This window comes from Anser anser (genome assembly GCF_964211835.1).
Source record: "Anser anser genome assembly, chromosome: 13".
NCBI lineage: Eukaryota > Metazoa > Chordata > Aves > Anseriformes > Anatidae > Anser > Anser anser.
The window spans coordinates 19,304,708-19,327,014 of record NC_139734.1 but is presented as its reverse complement, the minus strand read 5'-3'; the positions used below and the strand labels follow the sequence as shown (position 1 = coordinate 19,327,014).

The window sequence follows — 22,307 nt, the reverse complement described above, 5'->3', positions numbered from 1 at the left end:
ATTGACTAAGTTGAAACCATAAAAAATGCGTGGAAGCTTCAAGTAATTTTTAATGACATGAATTACACTCCTCTTTTTTTTTTCTTTTTTAATATATATTAGCTTCTGGTACAAACCTATACATTAAATAGACACTCTACATATGTCTACTATGCTACATAGACTGAAGGTTTAATACCTTTACTTTAACAGTGCACTTTTTACTTTTGTGTGTCTGAATGTTTAAAAACAGATTACTGTTAAGATCTGACTATTTTGACAGGATATTTTATTAACTAGATTTTCTTATGACACAAAGCAAATAAATTCATTGGCTTGAGATGAAGGTACCACAGAAGTAGTATCACAAAAACAGGGTATTATAAATGTAGTTCCCTAAATTAGAATACTGTATTACAAAGCTTTAAGAAGTCTGCACATTTCTCACATACATATTATATACATATATAAGCACACAACAGTCACACTTATTTAACATAGTTACCTTTCTTCTGTACTAGCCTATATATCTAGGTACTTCCTATCTGTTCTGAAACATAGGCATCTTGATAGAAAAGGCTGCAATTACAGAAAAACTGTAACTCAAAAGCTGTTTTCATCTCTAACTGTTCATTTTATTTCCCTCCTACAACAGATAATGATTGCTGTCTCAACTATAAGACACCTCAGACCAACCACATCCCTGTTGCAGTGACTCTGATCAGCTTGGCCCAATTAACCTGATAAATAACAAGGACAAGTCATCAATCATCCTCTTACATGTCCTTGTCTCCAGTGAAAGGCATACTGTTTAGATGTTTTGAACAGTTTATAAAACTATGGATAATTCTATACATCTGCACAGTTATTGAGGAGTTTCAAAGTGGCAAGAATATCTTCAGAAACAGCTTATTTCCAACACTGACTTCTAGAGATTAAATTATTGCCAGGATCTCTGACAGTCTGGAGATGTCGAGAGGCTTGCTATTGAGAGCCTGGGTCCTATGAAAGTCAGTGGTTCTCTCTTAAAGACCATTTGCAACTGCATTGGTTTTGCTAAATTGTTTGTGCAAAGCTAAAAAGAGATTAACTTCCTATTTGATACATACAGTACTCATGGGAGGGAGTAACTATTAAAATACCTTGTTCAATCCGAAGGCATTTACAACTGACATTAAAAGACTATTCTAATACAACTTTTGGAACTTTGTGGACAGTTTCTACACCAAATGATTGAGAAAGAGAAAGAAAAGGCCACATACAAAGTGGACATTTTATTAGCATGAATTCAGAAAAGATTGTCTATGAACCAAAGATGAAATAATTCTCCACTAATTTACAGAAGGAGTTACCTTGGAACCCCCCCTTCCCCCCCAAAAAAAAATTTAGCTCCCTTAAATTGGATGATTCCTGGAGAATAAAGATGATGTTATACTTGGGTCATGCCTTGGTTTTAATTAGTGAAAGAGAAAATAACAGATACTAAACAGCCCACTATATATTTTCCATATTGTATAATGATGATTTATGTTTTATTTAAAACTGCTTATGAATCCTGAAGTTATAAGGAACTTTACATTGCACATTTAAGTGCAAGTAGTATACCAGAACCTTGGCACTGTAATATACTCATCAAATATCTACAGTGCCTACAGCTGTCATCTGTCAGTCTTCAGTACATTATATTTCCGGGGATGTCACATCACTGGGGTACTGACGACAACCCCTGAGAATGCAGTTCTAGAAATAGGGATGCCACTTTCAGGAATGATGCAGAAGCATAACTTGTGACAGTTTTAAAAGTTTTTATAATACTCAAGCAGATGCACACATTGAGTACATAAAGCATGACTCACTTTACTGGCAGGGCGTATCGTTTGCCTAGCGCATTCAGTATTTTCTTTTTAGATGAAAGCCGCTGTATTAAAGCAAAATGAGATATGGCTGTTATATATTCAACCACAAATTCTAACACAATTCTGACAACAAATACAACACTAGTTACATCTTTTTAGATGTAACTTCTACAAGTATATTTACATATATGTGTCGTATGAAAGTATCATTAGAATATGCTAATTTTTGAAAACTACTACATTACTTGGAAGTATTCCCTGTTATTTTAAGCTTCCTTTCCAAATTAGATTCATCAAATGATCAGAAATACAATCAGGGACATTCAAAGTAGGTATTTACACATCAAAAATTTTCCTTCAATGCTTTATCTTTGTCTAATATCAGTTAGATAAGCTGTATGATACCATATGTGTTTTGTTATTTATGCATCCGGAAGTGTTCTGTTACAGTAGCAGCTTCATGATTGAAGCTATAAAAAGATGATGGGCAAAAGATTCATTTTGAAGACACTTACAGACCAGGAGTGGCCGATAGTTTGCCCATCCCCTGTAGTTACACTGTTTTATGCAAAAAACAACAACAAACAAACAAACAAACAAAAAGAAACATTTTTAGACCCTGTATCAATATTTGCCACAATTTTTGAAGTTGCAGGTATAAAGACATATTTTTGGTATGAATGTAAGGACATTTCTGTGTGTCAGGACAAAAATAACAGATGTAAAACTTTCTACAGCTGACTACCCAAGGCAATAACTGCACTGGAGAAGGTAGCCGTGACAATATCTAAGCGATAAGGAAGAGGTATTCCTAATATCAAATATTATGTTTTATTCAGATGAACAGCCCTCTGAATGCTAATTCCAGAAACAGATGAAAAATATTTACCTGACATTTACCTGTCCACATGAACTGGAAGGAACCACGTTGTGGCTTAAATGCTCAATAACATCAATCAGAACAAGGATGCAAGAACACAGCAAGGCATGAAACTACTTCAGAGTTTAGCTGCAACCTGAATTATATTCTGTGTACCCATCCCTCTCTATTTACTGCAAAGTGTATTTAAGCTTAAAATTAGTAATTGGCGGTCTGAATCATACCTTGGCTAGAATGCCCAAAACAGGTTGCCCAAGGGTTTGTAGGGTCTCCCTCCTGGGAGATCTTCAAAAGCCACCTGGACACAGGCCTGGCCAACCTGTGCTGGGTGCCCTGCTAGAGCAGGGGATGGACCAAATGGCCTCCAGAGGTCCCTTCCCACCTCGGCCATTCTGTGATTCTGCAGTTCTGTGGAAATAAGCACATATGTGCATATGTATATATGCATGTGTATCCATATAGAAATAATATCGAGATATCTAATGAAATAGGCAGGCTACATATCGAAAGTAGTTTAAGTGTCTAATATATAGATTCATGCTGCATTTTTATTACCTAAGCAAGACTTCAAACTCCACAAACACGTAAGCTTTTAGTAAAAAGTAAAAACCATGATTCAGAAAATAAAGGATACATGCATTCTAATGTATTTCTATTCAAGGAAGATAATGTTCCATGATTTATCTACCTCAGAATAATCTCAGAAACCTTAAGTAGCACTTAAAAGTTTTTCACAAACACTAGAATTAAAGTGCTCTTCCCTGAAAAGGTCTTCCACAAGTTTATGAAATTACCAGTGACCTCCCCAAAAGCTGCAAGTGTTCAGATTTACAAAGCAGCAGTTACATGAACCAGTGAGCAAACTGTTCAATACCTATCTATCAGTCAAGTACAATGGGCTCATTCATTCTGACATCCGTTGTTAGCTCTCCTCCCAACAAATCTGGTAAGAAAGCATGTAGCAACATGTAAGAATAAAGGAAAAAAGGATATATAGAAAATTACATACTGAAGGAACTGAACCACATACTTAGAGCAGAGCTCACTCGATGTCTCCCTCTTTTACTTCCATGAAACAGAGATAAAATGTGTGAAAAATAAGGGAAAAATGTCAATTCAGAAAAGCAAAAAAAAAAAAAAAAAAAAACATATTTACTGAAATTTTAACTGCAATTATTTTCCTGAAAAGATGAAAAGGAGTAAGAAATGGGTAAGTTGGCAGTTTCTTTAAAACTTTTCCAATTTTGTGTAACTTCTGTATGTGTTGTTTTTTTCTTTTTAATTCTAATCAGCAGCATCCCTTGTGAAGTTATTTACACTTCCTTACCAGTTATGAATAAAAAGTAAAAATAAAAGACTCTGCTCTGAAATATCTTTCAATTTACATCAGTATCTCTACAGACAACATTGTTATTCTTTACTTGAGCTATTTCCAATTCAGATTAAAGTGAAAGCATATCCAGTCCTCACTAGCAATTTAAAAATCCTCCACTCATGTGTGCCAGGTTTTATATATTTTGGAATATATGCCAAAAAGTGTCTGCTTAAGATAGGATGTTTTAGGAGACAGAATCAGCTGAGAAAGAAAATGAATAAAACAATCACAAAAAATATTTTATTCTTCTGATTGAATTTTTATCTCATCTCATTATCATGCATTTGCTTATTTTTTCTAAAGCCAGTGATACTGAATGCTGATAAGATTGTTGGTGCAGCTCCAGACCATCCCATAATTTAAGAAACTCGCACATATATTTTAAATAAATGAATCTGTCTCATCTTGAGAGAATTTCAGAAATGTGTTAAAGAACCAATCTAAATACTATAAATATCATAGTAAAAAGTGATTGGTGGCAGATATTATATTATCTAAATGATTCACTTCTGCTCTTGGAATGCTCTGTCTGGTGTTTCTAACTTGCTGACAGATATTTGATAGCCATGCTCCTATGGCAGTGACCAGCAAAGTCAAAAACAGCACCTTAAAGGTAATCACTGAAAGTATGCTTGCTGTGAATAACAGTGAAACAGCAATTTGACAACTATCGCAGGAAAAGGTTTTCTTATAATTCAATGACAAAAGCTATTATTTACATAGTTAAAGTTATTGACAGTGTCCTGTGCTTCTAGAAAATGAAGTACACTGGCACTCAAGCATCTGCAACACAAGGAGTGACGAATTAGCGTTCTTCAAATTAAAATACCTGAAAAGTTAGATGATGTATTCATAGAATAAAAACTGAAGCAAACTTAACTGCCCCTCCAAATGGCCACTTGAAAGAGTTACTGCATTCATTACCACAGCTCTGGGTCCTGAAGGGATCGGCTGAAGCAGCTCCCTTGGGCTGCACTGAGAAATGACATCCAGAGACCAGTATCCAGGAGTAATCTATTTTCAAACATGTGCTTTAATGTAAAACATAAAGTAGAAATCAGGAGTGTATTCCTTCCATGTAATAGAAATTTTAAAAAAGGGTTTACTTCTTCTGCTAAAACGTTCTCCTGCAATTAAAGCAAAACACTAAGAGATATGGAAGCTACCTTATTTTCCACTCTCTCCATATTTTCTTCATTTACTTTTCATGAGCCCTACAAGGCTCTTTCAAAAATGCAGTTGATGTGTTTGAAAGGGTTATAAATTTCATGGGTGAAGAGTCCCTAACAAACATGCTGGGACGTGTTATTGTCGTGCCACTTCTTCTTATATTGACAAGTCAATGATGAAAGTCTGATGTACTTTCCCCAATTCTGATCTACTGCAGCTTCCAAATCTGATACGTGAAAGACAGCTCAATAAGAGACATAAGTCAAGGTGTGCCACGACCTCTGAGAATTCAGTGAACCAAGATTTCCTCCAATTTTAAGATATAAGTATTTGTGAGACATTTCCGCTTCACATTGAAACACACACTACGTTATCCAATAAAGTTATACTACTCAGAGCTCACTCATGAAGCTTTTCTAAAGAGAGAGAGAGGAAAACAACAACAACAACAATCCCACTTTCTTTAGAATAATCTGAAGATACTATACGGTTTAGTTGAATTGGGTTTATCACAAAAATCAAGTCACTGGGAAGACTAGCTGAGATGTACTGGAAGATCGGCCAATTTCCATCCCAAATAAAAATGGTCCATAGGCTTCTCTATTTATGGCTGTCTATTCCTGGCTCATGGCTATTCCATGAGAGGGAGACCACAGGGATGTTGAAATACAATCTCTCTCCTTCCACTAGCTCCAAGTTTCTGAATTTAGAGGTGCAGGAAATCACTACTGCTTTCACCTCAGAACTAGTGGGATCATCAAGGATTAGTGGAGAGTCGTAACAATGATTAAAGAACTGGGACACAAACATTATAAAGCTCAATCTATTTATCTCAGCAAAGAAAGTTTAAAGGACACTCAACTTGAGCACAAGTATCTAAAATATATCTGAGACCAAGGAGGACAAGTGCAGAACTTTACATGCACACAGGAATACCTAGTTGAAAAAGCGCAGCCTACAGATGCAACTGATTAGCAGCAACAGCAATTCTTCAGAGACAAAACTGTTATCATATATATGTCTGGTTCAAAAAGGCAAGAAGACACACTGAACAAATGTGCTTACATAATGTGTAGAAATCCTCCTCTTTTTCTACTAGCTGATAAATCTTTGATAAAACACCACACATGAAGAAAACCAATGAGATTCCTGAAGAAACCAACACAAGAATGAAGAGAGTAAAGGTGACTTGTCAGTAGGCATGATTTTCACAGGCAGTGGAAAGCACTTTAAAGTCTAATCCATTAATCCTGTAAGTAAATTAAAAGGGTGCTTAAAACATGCAAAATACTCAATTGTGGGACTAGCGCCACCGACAGGAACTTTCAAACAATTAAGAGACCTATGTCTGTAATTGTATTGCTCAGTGACCAATGTCTCAGCAAGCTTCTCCATTCCTACATTGGGTAACTATTGCTTACATGGTGATGGGATGCCTTCAGGACTCCTTAGAGGATGACAGTCAACAATGCTGGAAACTGAATTTTAAACTGGAATTCTTCCCTTTGGAAACACTCATAAGAAATGCCGCCAAATTATAACATTTGCAGTAGGAACATCTGTATTTCTGGATGATTCCCATTACTAGGGACTAACCAGTTAGGATCATTACAGGTTACATTTCTCAGCACTTTAATTTTTTTTAGTTTGGCAGGAGATAATAACATCCAGTGAGGTGACCCAACTTCAGATAATTACTATCAAAATTGGTTCTGCAGCTTCAACTGGAAAAGGTTTTCTTCTTCACTTCCTGCCTGAAACCACTGTGCTGCATGGATGCACTTCAGTACCAACTAAAATAATTGCAAGAATGCATAGGTTCAAGACTGTAGGATTAATTCTTTGCTAAGGTCTCTCTTTTTTTTTTTTTCTGACATAGTCACTGATTATGCTTTGTTTGCATTTTTGTTGTATTTGCTTTGATGATTAATCAGTTGCAATTTTTATTATTTAGAACATAAATTACAGTACTTAGTTGGAAGTAAACACAAGTGACATGATATGGTCTACTTCCACTTTTAGGGACTTGTCATCATCCCAAGGTTAAAGAATATTTTGCCACTGACTTAAGTTGATACTGAAAAATCATAAGTATAATCAACATGAGGACTTTAAAATATTGTATTTCTGTAGAGTTGGATAGAGGTTCACATCTAAACAGAACTGGGGCATGTAAAAGAGATTTAAAAATGTCTTTCTGGGCTTTACCCCTCAGGACTCCCTGAGGCTGGATTCCCAGAAAAAATACAGCGCAAAAATTGATGAGAGAGAAAGGTTGATGTGGGATACAAAGCATTTGCACATGGCCAAGGAAAAGATGTCAAATACACTTCAGCAAATACTTTCTAAAGTACTTACAGTATTTGAAAGTCCTGAATTCCACAGAATGCATAACTTTTCTATTTTCTGTTATCTGAGGTGGGAAGACAGTTTGGGAACATTTATAAGCACAAGTCAGATTGACTACTTTTCTCTCCCGATCTGGATGATTATTTTAATGAAATAAAATCTTTAAAGACACAGGATTTAAATATTCAAGAAGGAACACTGGAATACCACACGCTGTATCACAGCCAGAGCATTTGGTCTGTAGGTCAGAAAAGAAAACTTACAGAAAAAAGCTTGCTGACAAGACATTTTCTTATTCAGGCGGGAAGTGTGAACACATTATTAAAAATGTACTTGTCATGGACCAAAGATTCTTTTGCATGTCATAGTTCTTTCTGAACATAATAGTTTCAAAACTCCACAGAAGAAACTGCTGAGCTTCACTGAAGTTCCTGATGAAACTGCAGAAATAATTTCTCAACAGATTCTGAAGACTGCTAAAAAAATATGGGTTGGAAACAAAAGTAATGAGTTAGTCTGCAACGTTAATAAAAACTGGAAGACTCTTACAAAGAATGATTGACAACATCCTGACTAACATAAAAAAAATGGAAAATAAAGTAGTTCTTAATCGTAATATCCACACAATCTATGGCAGTAGAGAGACAGCTTTGGATTCCTTTCCAGAACATGCTGGAAGACCTGCCGTAAAGGTGTTCAGCGTGTATCTTATTCAAGAAAACTCAACACATTCTGTCATTTCATCTGACCAGATACTGCACTACTAAAATCTTCTCTGGAACTCACTACTGTCTGCTTTGAAGAGAATATTAAAGCTGTTCGCAGACCGTTGCAGTTGCTGTTGAATTTAATTCTTTTTTTCCTAACCAGGTATCCAGAGTCCAACAGTGGTAAGCAGGCTATTTGAAGATCCAGTAGAGAAAAGCAGATTTGTGTAGCTCAACCTCAGTGTTATCACATAAGGGTCTCTCCATGATACTACAAAGCTTGTAGAGAAAACAAACAAACAAACAACAATAATAAACCACATCATTTAATCTTATTTATTTGTGCCAGAGCTTTTGAATAAACTAACCTTCAGAAGAGCTTACAGTTAGAGATACTGATTAGAAATGGTTACACAGCTGTTGAAGGAATTGAAAGGGACTCATACTATTATTTCAATGAGGCTCATCCTACCAACAATACTGTGAATCATTTGAAAGCACAGCACCAGGATACAAATGACCTTCAGGATCCAAACTACTTGTTTCTTAGCAGGAGCCTGGCTCTAGAGAAGTTACAGGATATTATCAGCAACATTAACATTGGTAAGTTTTTTTTTTGGTAAGTTCCCATACTTCAGTGAGTTCATCACTTTAATAATGGTAAGTAAATTCATCGACAGAAGAAGGTGCAAAGTTTTAATTTCAAATCCAGCATGAAGATCATGAAGGAACTTAGAGTGTGCTGTAAGTGGACACCTTACAATATAACTGAGAGATCTTTTCCACTGAGGAAATTGTTTCTGACTGACAGAAAATATTAGGACTGGGAAAATATAACCATGGCAAACTAGGCTCACACCAAAAGAAGTTTTTAATAAGCTCTGAAAATTTCAAAGACAGAGAGAAGACTGCCTTTTTCTTATATTCATAAATATTACAGTTTCATGCCTCACTTTAAAATGAATAGCATTCCACTGTGTTCCTCTCAGAAATGGAAAAAACTACTGGGAAACCAGAGTGACTTTCAAAGCACAGTCAGTCCCTGAAAACTCCGAGTTCTGTCTCTCCCCATCACGTGAAAGCTTGCAGGTTGTACCAAAGCCACTTTTGTGGTGCTGCTGAATTATTTTTCAGGATACAATGCCTTGTGTATATTGATAATCCATGTTTTCTTCTCTTTGTTGTTTTGTAGAAATAAAGTGCTTTCAAAGTCCTTTTCCACATCAGTCCCCGCAAAAAATCTTCATATTCCTGTAAGATGCTTCTCGTTTCAGATAACAGGACAGAACTGATGAGGTCCATAAGCAGTTATCAACACCCCAGAGGAGCTGTTAACAGTTTCTGCAGGCATCTCCATTAAGTAGTTTCCATCTTGAGTGAAGTACGGGCCCAGAAAGCCAAATTGTACTGCTGATAAGTAAGTCTATCCCACAATACAGGCTCATTTTTTTGGTTCCCAGGAAGATAAAAGAGCTGTTCCCTGGGAAGCCCTGGGAGCTGTTCTCTTGCCTTCTTTGGCAAAATGCACTGGAATGCTATTTTGGCAAGGATACAAAATATACTGGAATGCTCATTCGCTCTGAACATACCTGGCGATAAGCAGCATCCATCTCCCAAAGATGACTTCATTTATTAGCATAAAGACATATTTGGCAAAAATTCTCAGATTACCTTAACGGTAAGGAAGGCTAGAACACATTTACGACTATGAATAAATTAGCTCAGACACAGCATTTTTTTCTCATTTTTAAGCACTTCATTTATGAAGGCCAACTTTTTTTATGAAGGCCAACTCTTTGTTTTTAAGGCTGTGGCTTTGTCACTGAGACAGGCAGAATGAAGAAAGACAGGAATTGTTTACTTGCCCCAGGCAGGTCTTCAAAAGAAAGAAGTTCACCTAGAAGATTTCTGTGTAACAACTCATAAGGTGGGTATTAAAAATATATATATATATATATATATCTTGAAATAAAAGAGTCTTAGCCTTCCAGTTATTCTAGAGATGGAAAGAAAGTTCATTCCAAAGCCCTGACAACTGGACAGAATAGTAAATATGGCCATCTTTTGAGTGGATCTCATGCAGATACCATGTACATAATTAGAATGGAAAATGTCTAGTTGAATCTAAAGGACAAAATTTTAGTTTTAGCTTGCATTTTTAACTAAATTGAAATCATTTTGTTGCAGCATGCGCAGTGCTATAATTTTAGTCTGTTCATCTAGAACAAAGAGTAACATCAAACAGGACTATAGGGGGCTGGGACGATTGGTGGAGGGAGCGGGAGTGCAGGTGGTGTTTTCGTCTATCCCTACGGGGGAAGGGAGAGGCACGGAGAGGACACGGAAAGCTCATGTGGTTAATAGGTGGCTCAGAGGCTGGTGCCAGCATAGAAATTTTGGGTTTTTTCACCATGGGGAGCTTTACTCGGCACCCGGCCTGATGGCCCCAGATGGGTCTCTATCTCCAAGGGGAAAACGGATCCTAGGCCAGGAGCTGGCGGGGCTCATAGAGAGAGCTTTAAACTAGGTAAGAAGGGGGACGGGGCTCAAACAAGGCTTGTTGGAGCTGTGCCGGGGGAAACAATGGCTAGGCCGGGGAAGAAGGCGATGGCCCAGCTGAAGTGCATCTACACTAATGCACGCAGCATGGGTAACAAACAGGAGGAGCTGGAAGCCATTGTGCAGCAGGCAGGCTACGACTTGGTTGCCATCACGGAGACGTGGTGGGACCGCTCCCACGACTGGAGTGCTGCAATGCCTGGCTATCGGCTCTTCAGGAGGGACAGGCAGCACAGAAGGGGTGGTGGCGTGGCTCTCTACATTAGAGAATCTTTTGATGTTGTGGAACTCCAGGCTGGGAATGATAAGGTTGAATCCCTGTGGGTTAGGATCCGTGGGAAGGCCGGCAAGGCTAGCATCCTGGTGGGGGTCTGCTATAGACCGCCGAACCAGGATGAGGAGACGGATGAGGAGTTTTATAGGCAACTGACAGAAGTTGCAAAATCGTCGGCGCTTGTCCTCGTGGGGGACTTCAACTTCCCGGACATATCCTGGAAACACAACACGGCACAGAGAAAGCAGTCTAGGAGGTTTCTGGAGAGCGTGGGAGATAGCTTCCTGACGCAGCTGGTCAGTGAACCTACCAGGGGTGGTGCCCCGCTAGACCTTCTCTTCACAAACAGAGAAGGACTGGTGGGAGATGTGGTGGTCGGAAGCTGTCTGGGGCAGAGTGACCACGAAATGGTAGAGTTCTCTATTCTTGGCGAGGCCAGGAAGGGGACCAGTAAAACTGCTGTCTTGGACTTCCGGAGGGCTGACTTTGAGCTGCTCAGGACGCTGGTTGGCCGAGTCCCTTGGGAGGCGGTTCTGAAGGGCAGAGGAGTCCAGGAAGGCTGGGCGCTCCTCAAGAAGGAAATCGTGATGGCACAGGAGCGGTCCGTCCCCACGTGCCCAAAGATGAGCCGGCGTGGAAGAAGACCGGCCTGGCTCAACAGAGAGTTGCGGCTGGAGCTTAGCAGAAAAAAGAGGGTTTATAATCTTTGGAAAAAAGGGCGGGCCACTGAGGAGGACTACAAGGATGTAGCGAGGCTGTGCAGGGAGAAAATTAGAAAGGCCAAAGCTCATCTGGAGCTCAATCTGGCTACTGCCGTTAAAGACAACAAAAAATCCTTTTACAAATACATCAACGTGAAACGGAGGACTAGGGAGAATCTCCATCCTTTACTGGATGCGAGGGGAAACCTAGTTACTAAGGATGAGGAAAAGGCTGAGGTGCTTAATGCCGCCTTTGCCTCAGTCTTTAGCGGCAATACCGGTTGTTCTCCGGACACCCAGTGCCCTGAGCTGGTGGAAGGGGATGGGGAGCAGGATGTGGCCTTCGCTATCCATGAGGAAATGGTTGGCGACCTGCTACGGAGCTTGGATGTGCGCAAGTCGATGGGGCCGGATGGGATCCACCCAAGGGTACTGAGAGAACTGGCGGAGGAGCTGGCCGAGCCGCTTTCCATCATTTATCGGCAGTCCTGGCTATCGGGGGAGGTCCCGGTTGACTGGCGGCTAGCCAATGTGACGCCCATCTATAAGAAGGGCCGGAGGGCAGACCCGGGGAACTATAGGCCTGTCAGTTTGACCTCAGTGCCGGGGAAGCTCATGGAGCAGATTATCTTGAGGGTCATCACGCGGCACTTGCAGGGCAAGCAGGCGATCAGGCCCAGTCAGCATGGGTTTATGAAAGGCAGGTCCTGCTTGACGAACCTGATCTCCTTCTATGACCAAGTGACGCGCTTGGTGGATGAGGGAAAGGCTGTGGACGTGGTCTACCTTGACCTCAGTAAGGCTTTTGACACCGTTCCCCACAACATTCTCCTCGAGAAACTGGCTGCTCGGGGCTTGGACTGGCGTACGCTTCGCTGGGTTAGAAACTGGCTGGATGGCCGGGCCCAGAGAGTTGTGGTGAATGGAGTCAAATCTGGTTGGAGGCCGGTCACTAGTGGAGTCCCCCAGGGCTCGGTACTGGGGCCGGTCCTCTTTAATATCTTTATTGATGATCTGGATGAGGGCGTCCAGTGCACCCTCAGTAAGTTTGCAGACGACACCAAGCTAAGTGCGTGTGTCGATCTGCTCGAGGGCAGGAAGGCTCTGCAGGAGGATCTGGATAGGCTGGAGCGATGGGCTGAGGTCAACTGCATGAAGTTCAACAAGGCCAAGTGCCGGGTCCTGCACCTGGGCTGCAACAACCCCAAGCAGAGCTACAGGCTGGGAGATGAGTGGCTGGAAAGCTGCCTGGCCGAGAAGGACCTGGGAGTATTGGTGGATAGTCGGCTGAATATGAGCCAGCAGTGTGCTCAGGTGGCCAAGAAGGCCAACGGCATCCTGGCCTGTATAAGAAGCAGTGTGGCCAGCAGGTCGAGGGAAGTGATTGTGCCCCTGTACTCGGCTCTGGTGAGGCCGCACCTCGAGTACTGTGTTCAGTTTTGGGCCCCTCGCTACAGGAAGGACATGGACGTGCTCGAGCGAGTCCAGAGAAGGGCGACCAAGCTGGTGAGGGGTCTGGAGAACAAGTCTTACGAGGAGCGGCTGAGGGAGCTGGGCTTGTTCAGCCTGGAGAAGAGGAGGCTCAGGGGCGACCTCATCGCTCTCTACAGTTACCTTAAAGGAGGCTGTAGAGAGGTGGGGGTTGGTCTATTCTCCCACGTGCCTAGTGACAGGACGAGGGGGAATGGGCTAAAGTTGCGACAGGGGAGTTTTAGGTTGGATGTTAGGAAGTACTTCTTTACCGAAAGGGTTATTAAGCATTGGAACGGGCTGCCCAGGGAGGTGGTGGAGTCACCATCCCTGGAGGTCTTTAAAAGACGTTTAGATGTAGAGCTTAGGGATATGGTTTAGTGGAGTACTTGTGTTAGGTCGGAGGTTGGACTCGATGATCTTGAGGTCTCTTCCAACCTAGAGAAATCTGTGAATCTGTGAATCTATGTTAATAACCTTAGCTATAGCTTTATATCTATATAACCTTAGAGATAGTTTTATAGTTTTTTTTTTTTAATAGATTTATCCTTTTTTGTGTGTGTGTGTGTGTTGAGACTTAGCTTACACTGGAGCTGCACTATCTAAAACATATCATACACATAAGAAGGGATGTTTTGTACATCCAAGAGCTGGTGCTGATAGCTAAGCAGAGAGAGAAACAAAAGTATAGAAAGGAACTGAATTGACATATTGGGAAAAACACAGAAGTAGAATCCACCTCCTAGACTCTGAGTTGGTGCCCTATCCACTCCAATGTATTTATTTACAGGGGTCTTCTTCAAATCGTTCTGAAAAAGAAAGACTTTGTCTTGAAAATATTGCTTCAAAGAGACTGTATTTCATGTAAAATGCGTGTAACTGGCACTCTCTTTAATTTTCATGAGCCTATAGCTTCTCTTCTATTTCAAAATTTGGTCCCAACAATGAAAGGCATGATGGGTGCTTCTCCGCATTTCTTGCAGAAAAAAAAAAATAATAATAATAATTCCTTTGGATGCTGCATGAAGGAAGAAAAAGAAAACACTCTATATCAGGCCACTGATACACCAATCCTGCCTCACTACTGTTGCTTTGGATTGGTTTGGCTCCTGAGGCAACATACATTCCATGAATCAAAAGAATGAACCTCACCGTTTCCATAATATTGCCTTTTTAATGAAAGACTGGATGGATCTGTCCATTTGTTGGAACTAGAGCCAGCACCATTATTTCACTTTCTCAATTTTTGTCAACATATGCCTTCTCCTTTCTTGAAAATACAGGTTTGTTTTTAAGGTATTTTTGCAAAAAGCAACTCACAGAGTCTGTACAGAATTTAAATCTCTTATCTTTTTTTTTAAAATACACCTTTGATGCTTCAGAAATAAGTTTAAAAAGAGTATTTAATTAAAACTATTTGAGGAAAACTTGATGAAAATTAAATATAAAAGATAAGGGGTTTTGCATTTTATGAAGAAAACATCCAGCTAAGATGAAGAAAGTACTTTCCTTTGTACATTTGATAATAAAATAACCTTTCCTTCTTTCATTAGTAAACCAAGGCAGTGTACTTTTTCTTAACACTTTTTAACCTTAAATTTTTTATGAAAAGAATTTTATAAATGTCATGGACTGATAGAACCAGCTGACAGTAGGTATAATGAGAGATTGGTGCTATTACAGAAGCTCTTGCAACTAGCATTGCTACCATATCTTTAGTATGACCTACAGCACCTCTGTTACAGAATTCTGGCTCTCCAAAATACAAGACAACAAAAGAAAGTGTTATTTTCAATTTAAAATCTTTCTTCGCAGTACTGACCAGTACAAATACAAAAAGGGTGGTTGGTGACCTATGGATGTGCTGCAAAGCTAATCTGTCACCAGCAGAGATGAACAAAGCAATCAGCAGACCACAGCAAAAAATTATATCCTATGCTTTGTACACTGCTGCAGACACAATAACAGCTGTCCTTAATAGAATACGACTGCTGGGAGAGATCACCATTTGTTTCTTGATGTTAGTGTCTCCTTCAACAAAAATAAACAGTAATAACAAAGGCAGAAGCTTTGTTGCTGTATAGTGCACTGGCTCTCAAGAGGATTTGGGAATTAAGATGTCTTTAGGAGGTCTTCTTAAAACACAGTATCTCTTGAAACCTGAACAGTTTTTCAGTATATGAGAATTCAAAACAGAGGGAGATAAATTCCTTCTAGATATCCTATAAAGCCCCTTACACAAGAAAGGACATTTGCACTCTGTATTAAGAAGCAGCTGTCCTTGTTTTTTTTCCTGGTTTTGTTTTTTGTTTCTTTTTTCTAATTAGCTTGACTACTGTCATTAGTTGTCAACAATGTTCGGGTGAAATAGTCAATGGGTAGTTACTACTACTAGAAGAAAATAATGCAGATAGAGAAGAAATATAAAGTAATATGTTTTAATTTGAAATTTTAGAAAAACAAACATATTAACTTTGTGGCTTTAACATTTTTAAGACTTTGTTTTTACAGAATACACCAAGTCTGTATCAGCTCTCGAAAACATCCTAAGAAGCAAAAAGTAAGAATGATCAGGCAAGGTAAAAGAAATTCAGATGTACTCTCAAGGACTGTTGTGAGTGGTGGAGGAGCTTACTGATAGTGTCGGATCTTCCTCTTGCAGCATAAAATAACTGTATTGTTCAGAGATGCCAGTAAAAAGAAAATGCTTTCACAACATTGGCAGTCTGGATGAGTACTTTTCAGAAAATGTCATATAGATTCATGTACTGCACCTGATTCACTTCTGATAAATTAGATTTGCACTTGAAAAGCAAAGGACGAAGTCAAATGCATAGACCTGTGGGTTGGTACACAGATGCCATCTGTAAAAACTACATCTTCCAGAAAATGCCTTCCTGATGTTCAGTGGAGAGCAACCCAAACTCTCAATGTGTAGTCATACTAGTGAGGAATCGAAAGCGTGAAAGCGTGTCATCCCCCCTCCACCTTCTGATCAAGGCAGCAACTTAAATTTAAACTACAAAAAAAAAAATTATTACCTTCTCTATCATGTCTAATATACACAATATATGTGGTCTTGGTCTTGACAATTTCACTTCAATGTCACAGTATTCTTCACAAAACAACTGGTAAATATGTTCAAAGAGTCCAGAGTGATGCAATGTGTATGATGCAGGCATCTGTGTTATTTTGCCTTCACTGGAAAACTAACTATACTACAGCTCCCGACTGTTTGATCACTCTACCGGATACCATGAAGCATAATTGATAAATGTCAGATCTGCTTTGTACATGAAGAGTTTTTACTGTGAAACACTGCTCTTTGAGCTGAGGACAAGAGTTAATTAAAAAGTTGGTACCAAAGACAACATCCTCAGCAGGCATCATCTATTGATCTCTTCAGCAGCATGAGAGAGAGACTGATATGAGATTATAAGATGTTCACATACTGCAAGGCTGATTGCCACAACTTTTCTCCATCTTACACGCGTTAAGATTGGATACTTACAAACTGTAAGAAGTATGAAGGGCAATAAATCATCAAGGAAAAATATGAAGCCCATACTGTTCTCTCTCCATGCATGTTTTACTATTCCCTTTCAAACTCTGTCTATAAAGCCACAATTTCTTTAATATATATTTATCCTCCACTTTTCTCTTATGGCTTTTAATTTCATTTAGAGCCTGGAAATTTTTCAAATGCTGCCTCTGCACTGTCAAGCCTTACCCTGCTTCCCATGGCTGACACTCGGATGCTTGACACATCATTGTATAACTTAGTTTTTCTTTACTTATCCTATGCTACTGTTTAGGATGGATGCTGAAAAAGGTAACAGGACATACCAGCAAGTTCTTCAGTCCACTCTACTATTTTATTTTGTCGATCAATTTCCTGGCATTCTTCTGCCCATTAATGTTTTTTGTAAAATTTATAGTGTACGGGTCGCTCAACCAACAACCACTTCATTTAATTTGGCAACATCTTGGAAATAAAAGAAAGCACTTGTATAAATAAATATATATATATATATATATATTTTGCACTTTTTTAAAACCAAAACTTGTATGTTGGCCTAAATTCTCTCTTTTTCTTTGTCTTTTTTTTTTTTTTTTTACTTACTCAGAGCAACATGCAAGATTTAATCTCCTCTTCCCTTGTGGTCTCTTGCTGAACCAACCAATTTCTCATTACACTTAGTAATAACCAAGAATATCCATTTCTTTTTTCTTTTTTTTTTTTCCCTCCCCCCCCAATATCCATTCCTTCCCATTTTGCTGGCAGCACACTGCACACACCCTCGTCACGTGCTGCAGGTTTTAGCTCTCCCCTCTCTGTCTTGCTTCAGACAAAGGCTCCACTCACTCCTGTTAGGAAGGCATGGGTCTGCTCCCACTGAACAACCCAAGGCTCAAAGCCTGTGCCATGTCCATGTTTTTTTTGGAAATACCTTTAATCACACACTGCCAGCTTATTTCATGGCATCAGACTCTTTATTGACTGAACCTCAGCTTGAGAGCAGTCTTAGAACTTAGCTTTCAGATTTTTTTTGTAATTCCGTTTTATTGCTATACAATTATAAACCATACACTCTGGGAGGATGCAAGGAACACAGTAACTAGCTTCAATTAAGACTGGCAACGAGAAGAGAAACAAATTTTCTATGTGTGTTTGAACTCCACAGAGTTATAGTGAATGCTTTTCTTCCTGGTTCAGGAAAATAACAGTTAACATTATTTGAATGAAGTGGATTGGGTTCAAACTAAATCACCTTCAGGGAGAGCAAACTACTTTTTATTTAGGGTTCTATTATTCACTTCTGTTTTAAAGACATGTTCTTGGGATCTTTTCAAAAATGAGGCGAGACCTTCCATTTGTGAGACCTTATTTTCTGAACCGGCCATTCTTGTTGTGACCTGCATGGTGCTCTGTTCTCTTCTCTAGCCAAAACATGTTGCTAAAAGCCTATCTTTTTATAGCATATTGTAATTATTTTACATGGCAGGATCTTGGAGCAGCACCATGGCAGCTTCGTATTTATATTAATCAAAATTAAATTAGCTATTGAGCCTTCCAGATGGAAATCCCTTATTATCAGTGACTTCCTGTTGAAATTATGGTGTAATTCAGAAGAAAAGCCAACTCAGAGCCCAAAGCATTAAGCTCGTTGGGTATATCAGGACCATATCAGAATGCAGAAGTGATCATCCATGAACAGCATGACTAGAGGATCTTTACTGTAACTTAGTCATTGCATATTCACGAAATCAGGGGACAAGTGACCACAACTTTTTAGGATTGAGACTTATACAAGCAGGCCTTTCCATGCATTATTTCAAACTGAATTTAAAAAAAGACAAAGATATAAAACATCATATACACAAAGAAAAGGACATGGCCTGATTGATGCATCAAAAAAAAAAAAGTAGACAAAAACATTTCTAGGACATTCAATAGAATGAGGGGCACCTCATGGCTTTCAGCCAGGGTAGAGTAAATCTTACAAGATACACACACAGACTAGCTGGCCAAGTGCATATAAGCAGCAGAGGAGCATGAAAACTTTGTTGGTGCAGTGGTTGTCCAGTTGTGGCCTGGGAAACCTGACTACCTTTTCCAGCATAGCATGCAAAGCCACAAAGTCAGTTCATCACTGGCATAAAGCTGAGGCCACGTGAATTTCAATGTGAATGGAATCTGCTCATTTAAAATACTCCATGTAGTAGAATACAATGAATCAGGTCATATCTACATCCAGAGTAAGTTAACTGAATTCAGCAGGTCTGATTATAAAAAAATATTAATCAAAAAGAAAAGTTGTATCAGAATTTATCCCATAGTTCTGTTATTGTAATTACTAAACATGCTGGGTAAGTGATTTCAAAGACTTTCACACTGATTGGGGTTTATATGTCAACATGGTGATCTTTGCTACATTTTCTATGACTCAGGCAACAGATTTTTTTCAGTGCTGAATCTCTTCGTGGAATTTCCACAAAATGCAATCTTCATGGAGTTAGGATTTTTCTTGTACTCCTGTCAATGCTCTCAATTAGTGACCATAAATAATTTCATTTTTATTATCCTCCTTGTGCATTTTTGAATTCCCTAAGGCTCTGTTTTGAGCTCTAAGCTTTTGTGTATTTACATGCATCCCAGGGGTGTTATTTTCCATCAACCTCACTTCACTTTTAATTGTTATGCAGATTATGTTTTAAAAAATGCCATTTCCTCTGATCACTCAAAAACTATCTATGCTCACACTTTTGCTTTAAAGCTCTGCCATCCAGCACATTTTTTTTTCTTCAACACTGATAAGACTAAAACTCTTTTCACCAGCTTTCTGCAGCTCATAAAGTCTTTTTCCTTCTCTCCTATTCATATTTCTTATGATTTAATATCACCTTAAAGAGCACCTCCACCTGGGAATGTTGAGTTTTCTGGTTCCGGTCTATCTTTTAAGTGATTGGATAATATATATATTGCATTGCACCATCTCAGCAACAGCTTTAAGCAAGTGCCTGACACATCCGAAGCTGCTATTGCCCTCACGCTTTTGCAAGATACAAAATTAACTTGATTACTTTTCCTGTCTTGGCAGCAGAACTGATCCATGGATTACTAAGGATCAGCCGCACATACTGGGAATATTGAAATCCATTGAACCTACTTCAGCATTTGCTATCTGTAATTCTATCGACCTATGTCTTGTCTTTGAGCAATATCTGGCTAGATACATGAAGAGGTGATGAAAGCACATAATTTCTAGTTGTCACAGAAATGCTAGTTAATCATTTCACCCCTCATTAAAGGTGTAATCCAGCTTCGCCTACCAGAGACAATGCAATACCATCAGAAATGGTAAACGTGTTATCATTAATAATATGTATAATTTTTCACCTATCCACAAAAAGCAAATCTATCCACATAGATTCGGGGGGGTGGGGGGGTGGGGGAAGGTGCTAAGCAATAGGTATGGTACTTTTTATGAACAAAAATTTCTAATAATAAAGGGCTACCTAACAATATGGAAGCAAACAAAAAAAAAGGAGCAAAATATTACCGGTTTCGATTTTTAAGATAAACTGAGAAACCAAGCATTAGTATTAATCCTCATGCTATGCAGCTTAATGAATATGGCAAGAAAACATAAAACAAGGTACAAGAACACGGAAGCCAAAGATGATTATTTAATCTATGTAGCTAGCTAAGGAGGCAGATATTTTGACTGTTAGTACCATGGTGATACTGACAACTAATTTACAACAAAAAGCAGCAGCTTCAACTCTGTAAAGGACAAAATCCAAAGAAAACCAGAAAGGCATTATGCAGATCTTCAGTTTCCTTTTTTTTTTTTTTTTCACTATGTTGCGCAAACCTTGATTTTACTTCTGCAACTATGCTATCATGAAATTGGGCTAAATGAGGAATTTTACTATAAAATACATACAACTACATATGTCACTGCCTTCTACACATTAAAGAAAAATATTTGGCATTTTTGGTACAAACTGCTCCCTTCATAAAGACAAAGAAAACCCCAATGCCAAACTGGAGAACCAATCTTTTGTCCTCTCCCCAGTGACTGCTGTAATCAGTTTGATACCTGACATACACATTCTACTCAAGGCGCTGCATGACAATCATGCTTTGAACTTCCAACATTAAAAAAAAATATTTGAATTCTAGCAATAATTTATTTTTGTTTAACTGCTTTTCATATTTTCCTAAAAGGTAATCCTTTGCCAATGTAATCTGCCAGGTTAAGAACACTAGAATATGAACAACGCTTCTAAAATAACTAAATAAAAGCGACACCTTCTCACATGTTTGCACCTTATTGTTTTTATTGCATTTTATTCCTGTTAGCTTTGCAAAGCCAACATAATAATGGGAAAAAGGAGCTGAATTCCAGTTAAGACATTTGCAAAACTTTTAATTACACACTAAAAGCAAATTTTTTATTATTTATGAAATACAAGCCAGCAAGAACCTATTGGACTTTCATTTTGCAAGATTTCCAATTAGGAGAATTATATTTTTTTTTCCTTTTCAGATGAGAAAACCTGATCTGGAAATTACTGAGTTACTGTAAATTTGGAACACAATGGCACAGGTTTTCAGAACAATTCCTTCAGAGTATCATTTAAATTTATTGTTTCACCTAGGAAGCAAGCTAGGCACTGTGCCTGTCAGCCACTCCTTCTCAAGATACGAGCTTATTTCTGCCTGTACACCCTCTCCATTGTGAAATCCTGAGCTGACACAGGAATGCCATTCCAGCACTTATTGAGAAGATCAAAATGTAAAGTTAGCAATCCTAACCCAGCCATCAAAGCAGGATATTTTAATTCACATCTCTAATTGTTTGGATAACCACCTTGCCAGCAAAAAGATGACAAATTTGCACATGCAGGCCAGACTCTCAGAGGTGTGGAAGAAAGCAACTCTCACACCTGCTGTGAAGTTACATGCTGACTTGTCACCCACTGAAACCCTTATTAATCTTGTAGAACCATCCATGTGGGTCAGAAGAGTTTTTTGAAAATATAGTTTGCTTTAAAATCTTGAAGTTAGATTTTGGATGCAGACATTCTGATTACTGCTATGTCCTGGATCTATTTTCCTTATCTTTTAAAGGATTGCAATAATGGCCAGTCAGAGAACGACAGGAAAAAATCAGCACTTTCCCCATTCGGTCTATCTGTTGCACAATGCTATCATCTTTTTACCACTTATGTTGTACTAATGATAAAACAAAAAGCCTAACCCAATTAAAAGTAGAGGTGCCTATTCTGAACTCTGCATGGATTGAAAAGAAAACAGAAATTTGATATGTAGAAGTATCTGTTATGACAAATTCTATTTCATAGGGTAAAATTCTGTAACTGAAACTGTTACAAGGGATGTTCAGAGATGCAATAATGTTTTAAACACCAGGATATGTCATGAAGCATTTCAGAAAAAGTTTAATTCACCCGTAATA

At 38.8% G+C, this 22,307-nt stretch overlaps 1 protein-coding gene across 1 annotated transcript in view; it reads right to left on the bottom strand.

The window, feature by feature from the left end:
- The window catches only part of LOC310880977 (uncharacterized protein), a 1,343,899-nt gene that overhangs the window by 1,091,565 nt on the left and 230,027 nt on the right, over positions 1-22,307 (bottom strand). The window contains exon 7 of the mRNA XM_083797545.1: positions 2,940-3,123. The gene's annotated coding sequence lies outside the window, so the exon portion shown is untranslated. The remainder of the gene's footprint in view (positions 1-2,939; positions 3,124-22,307) is intronic.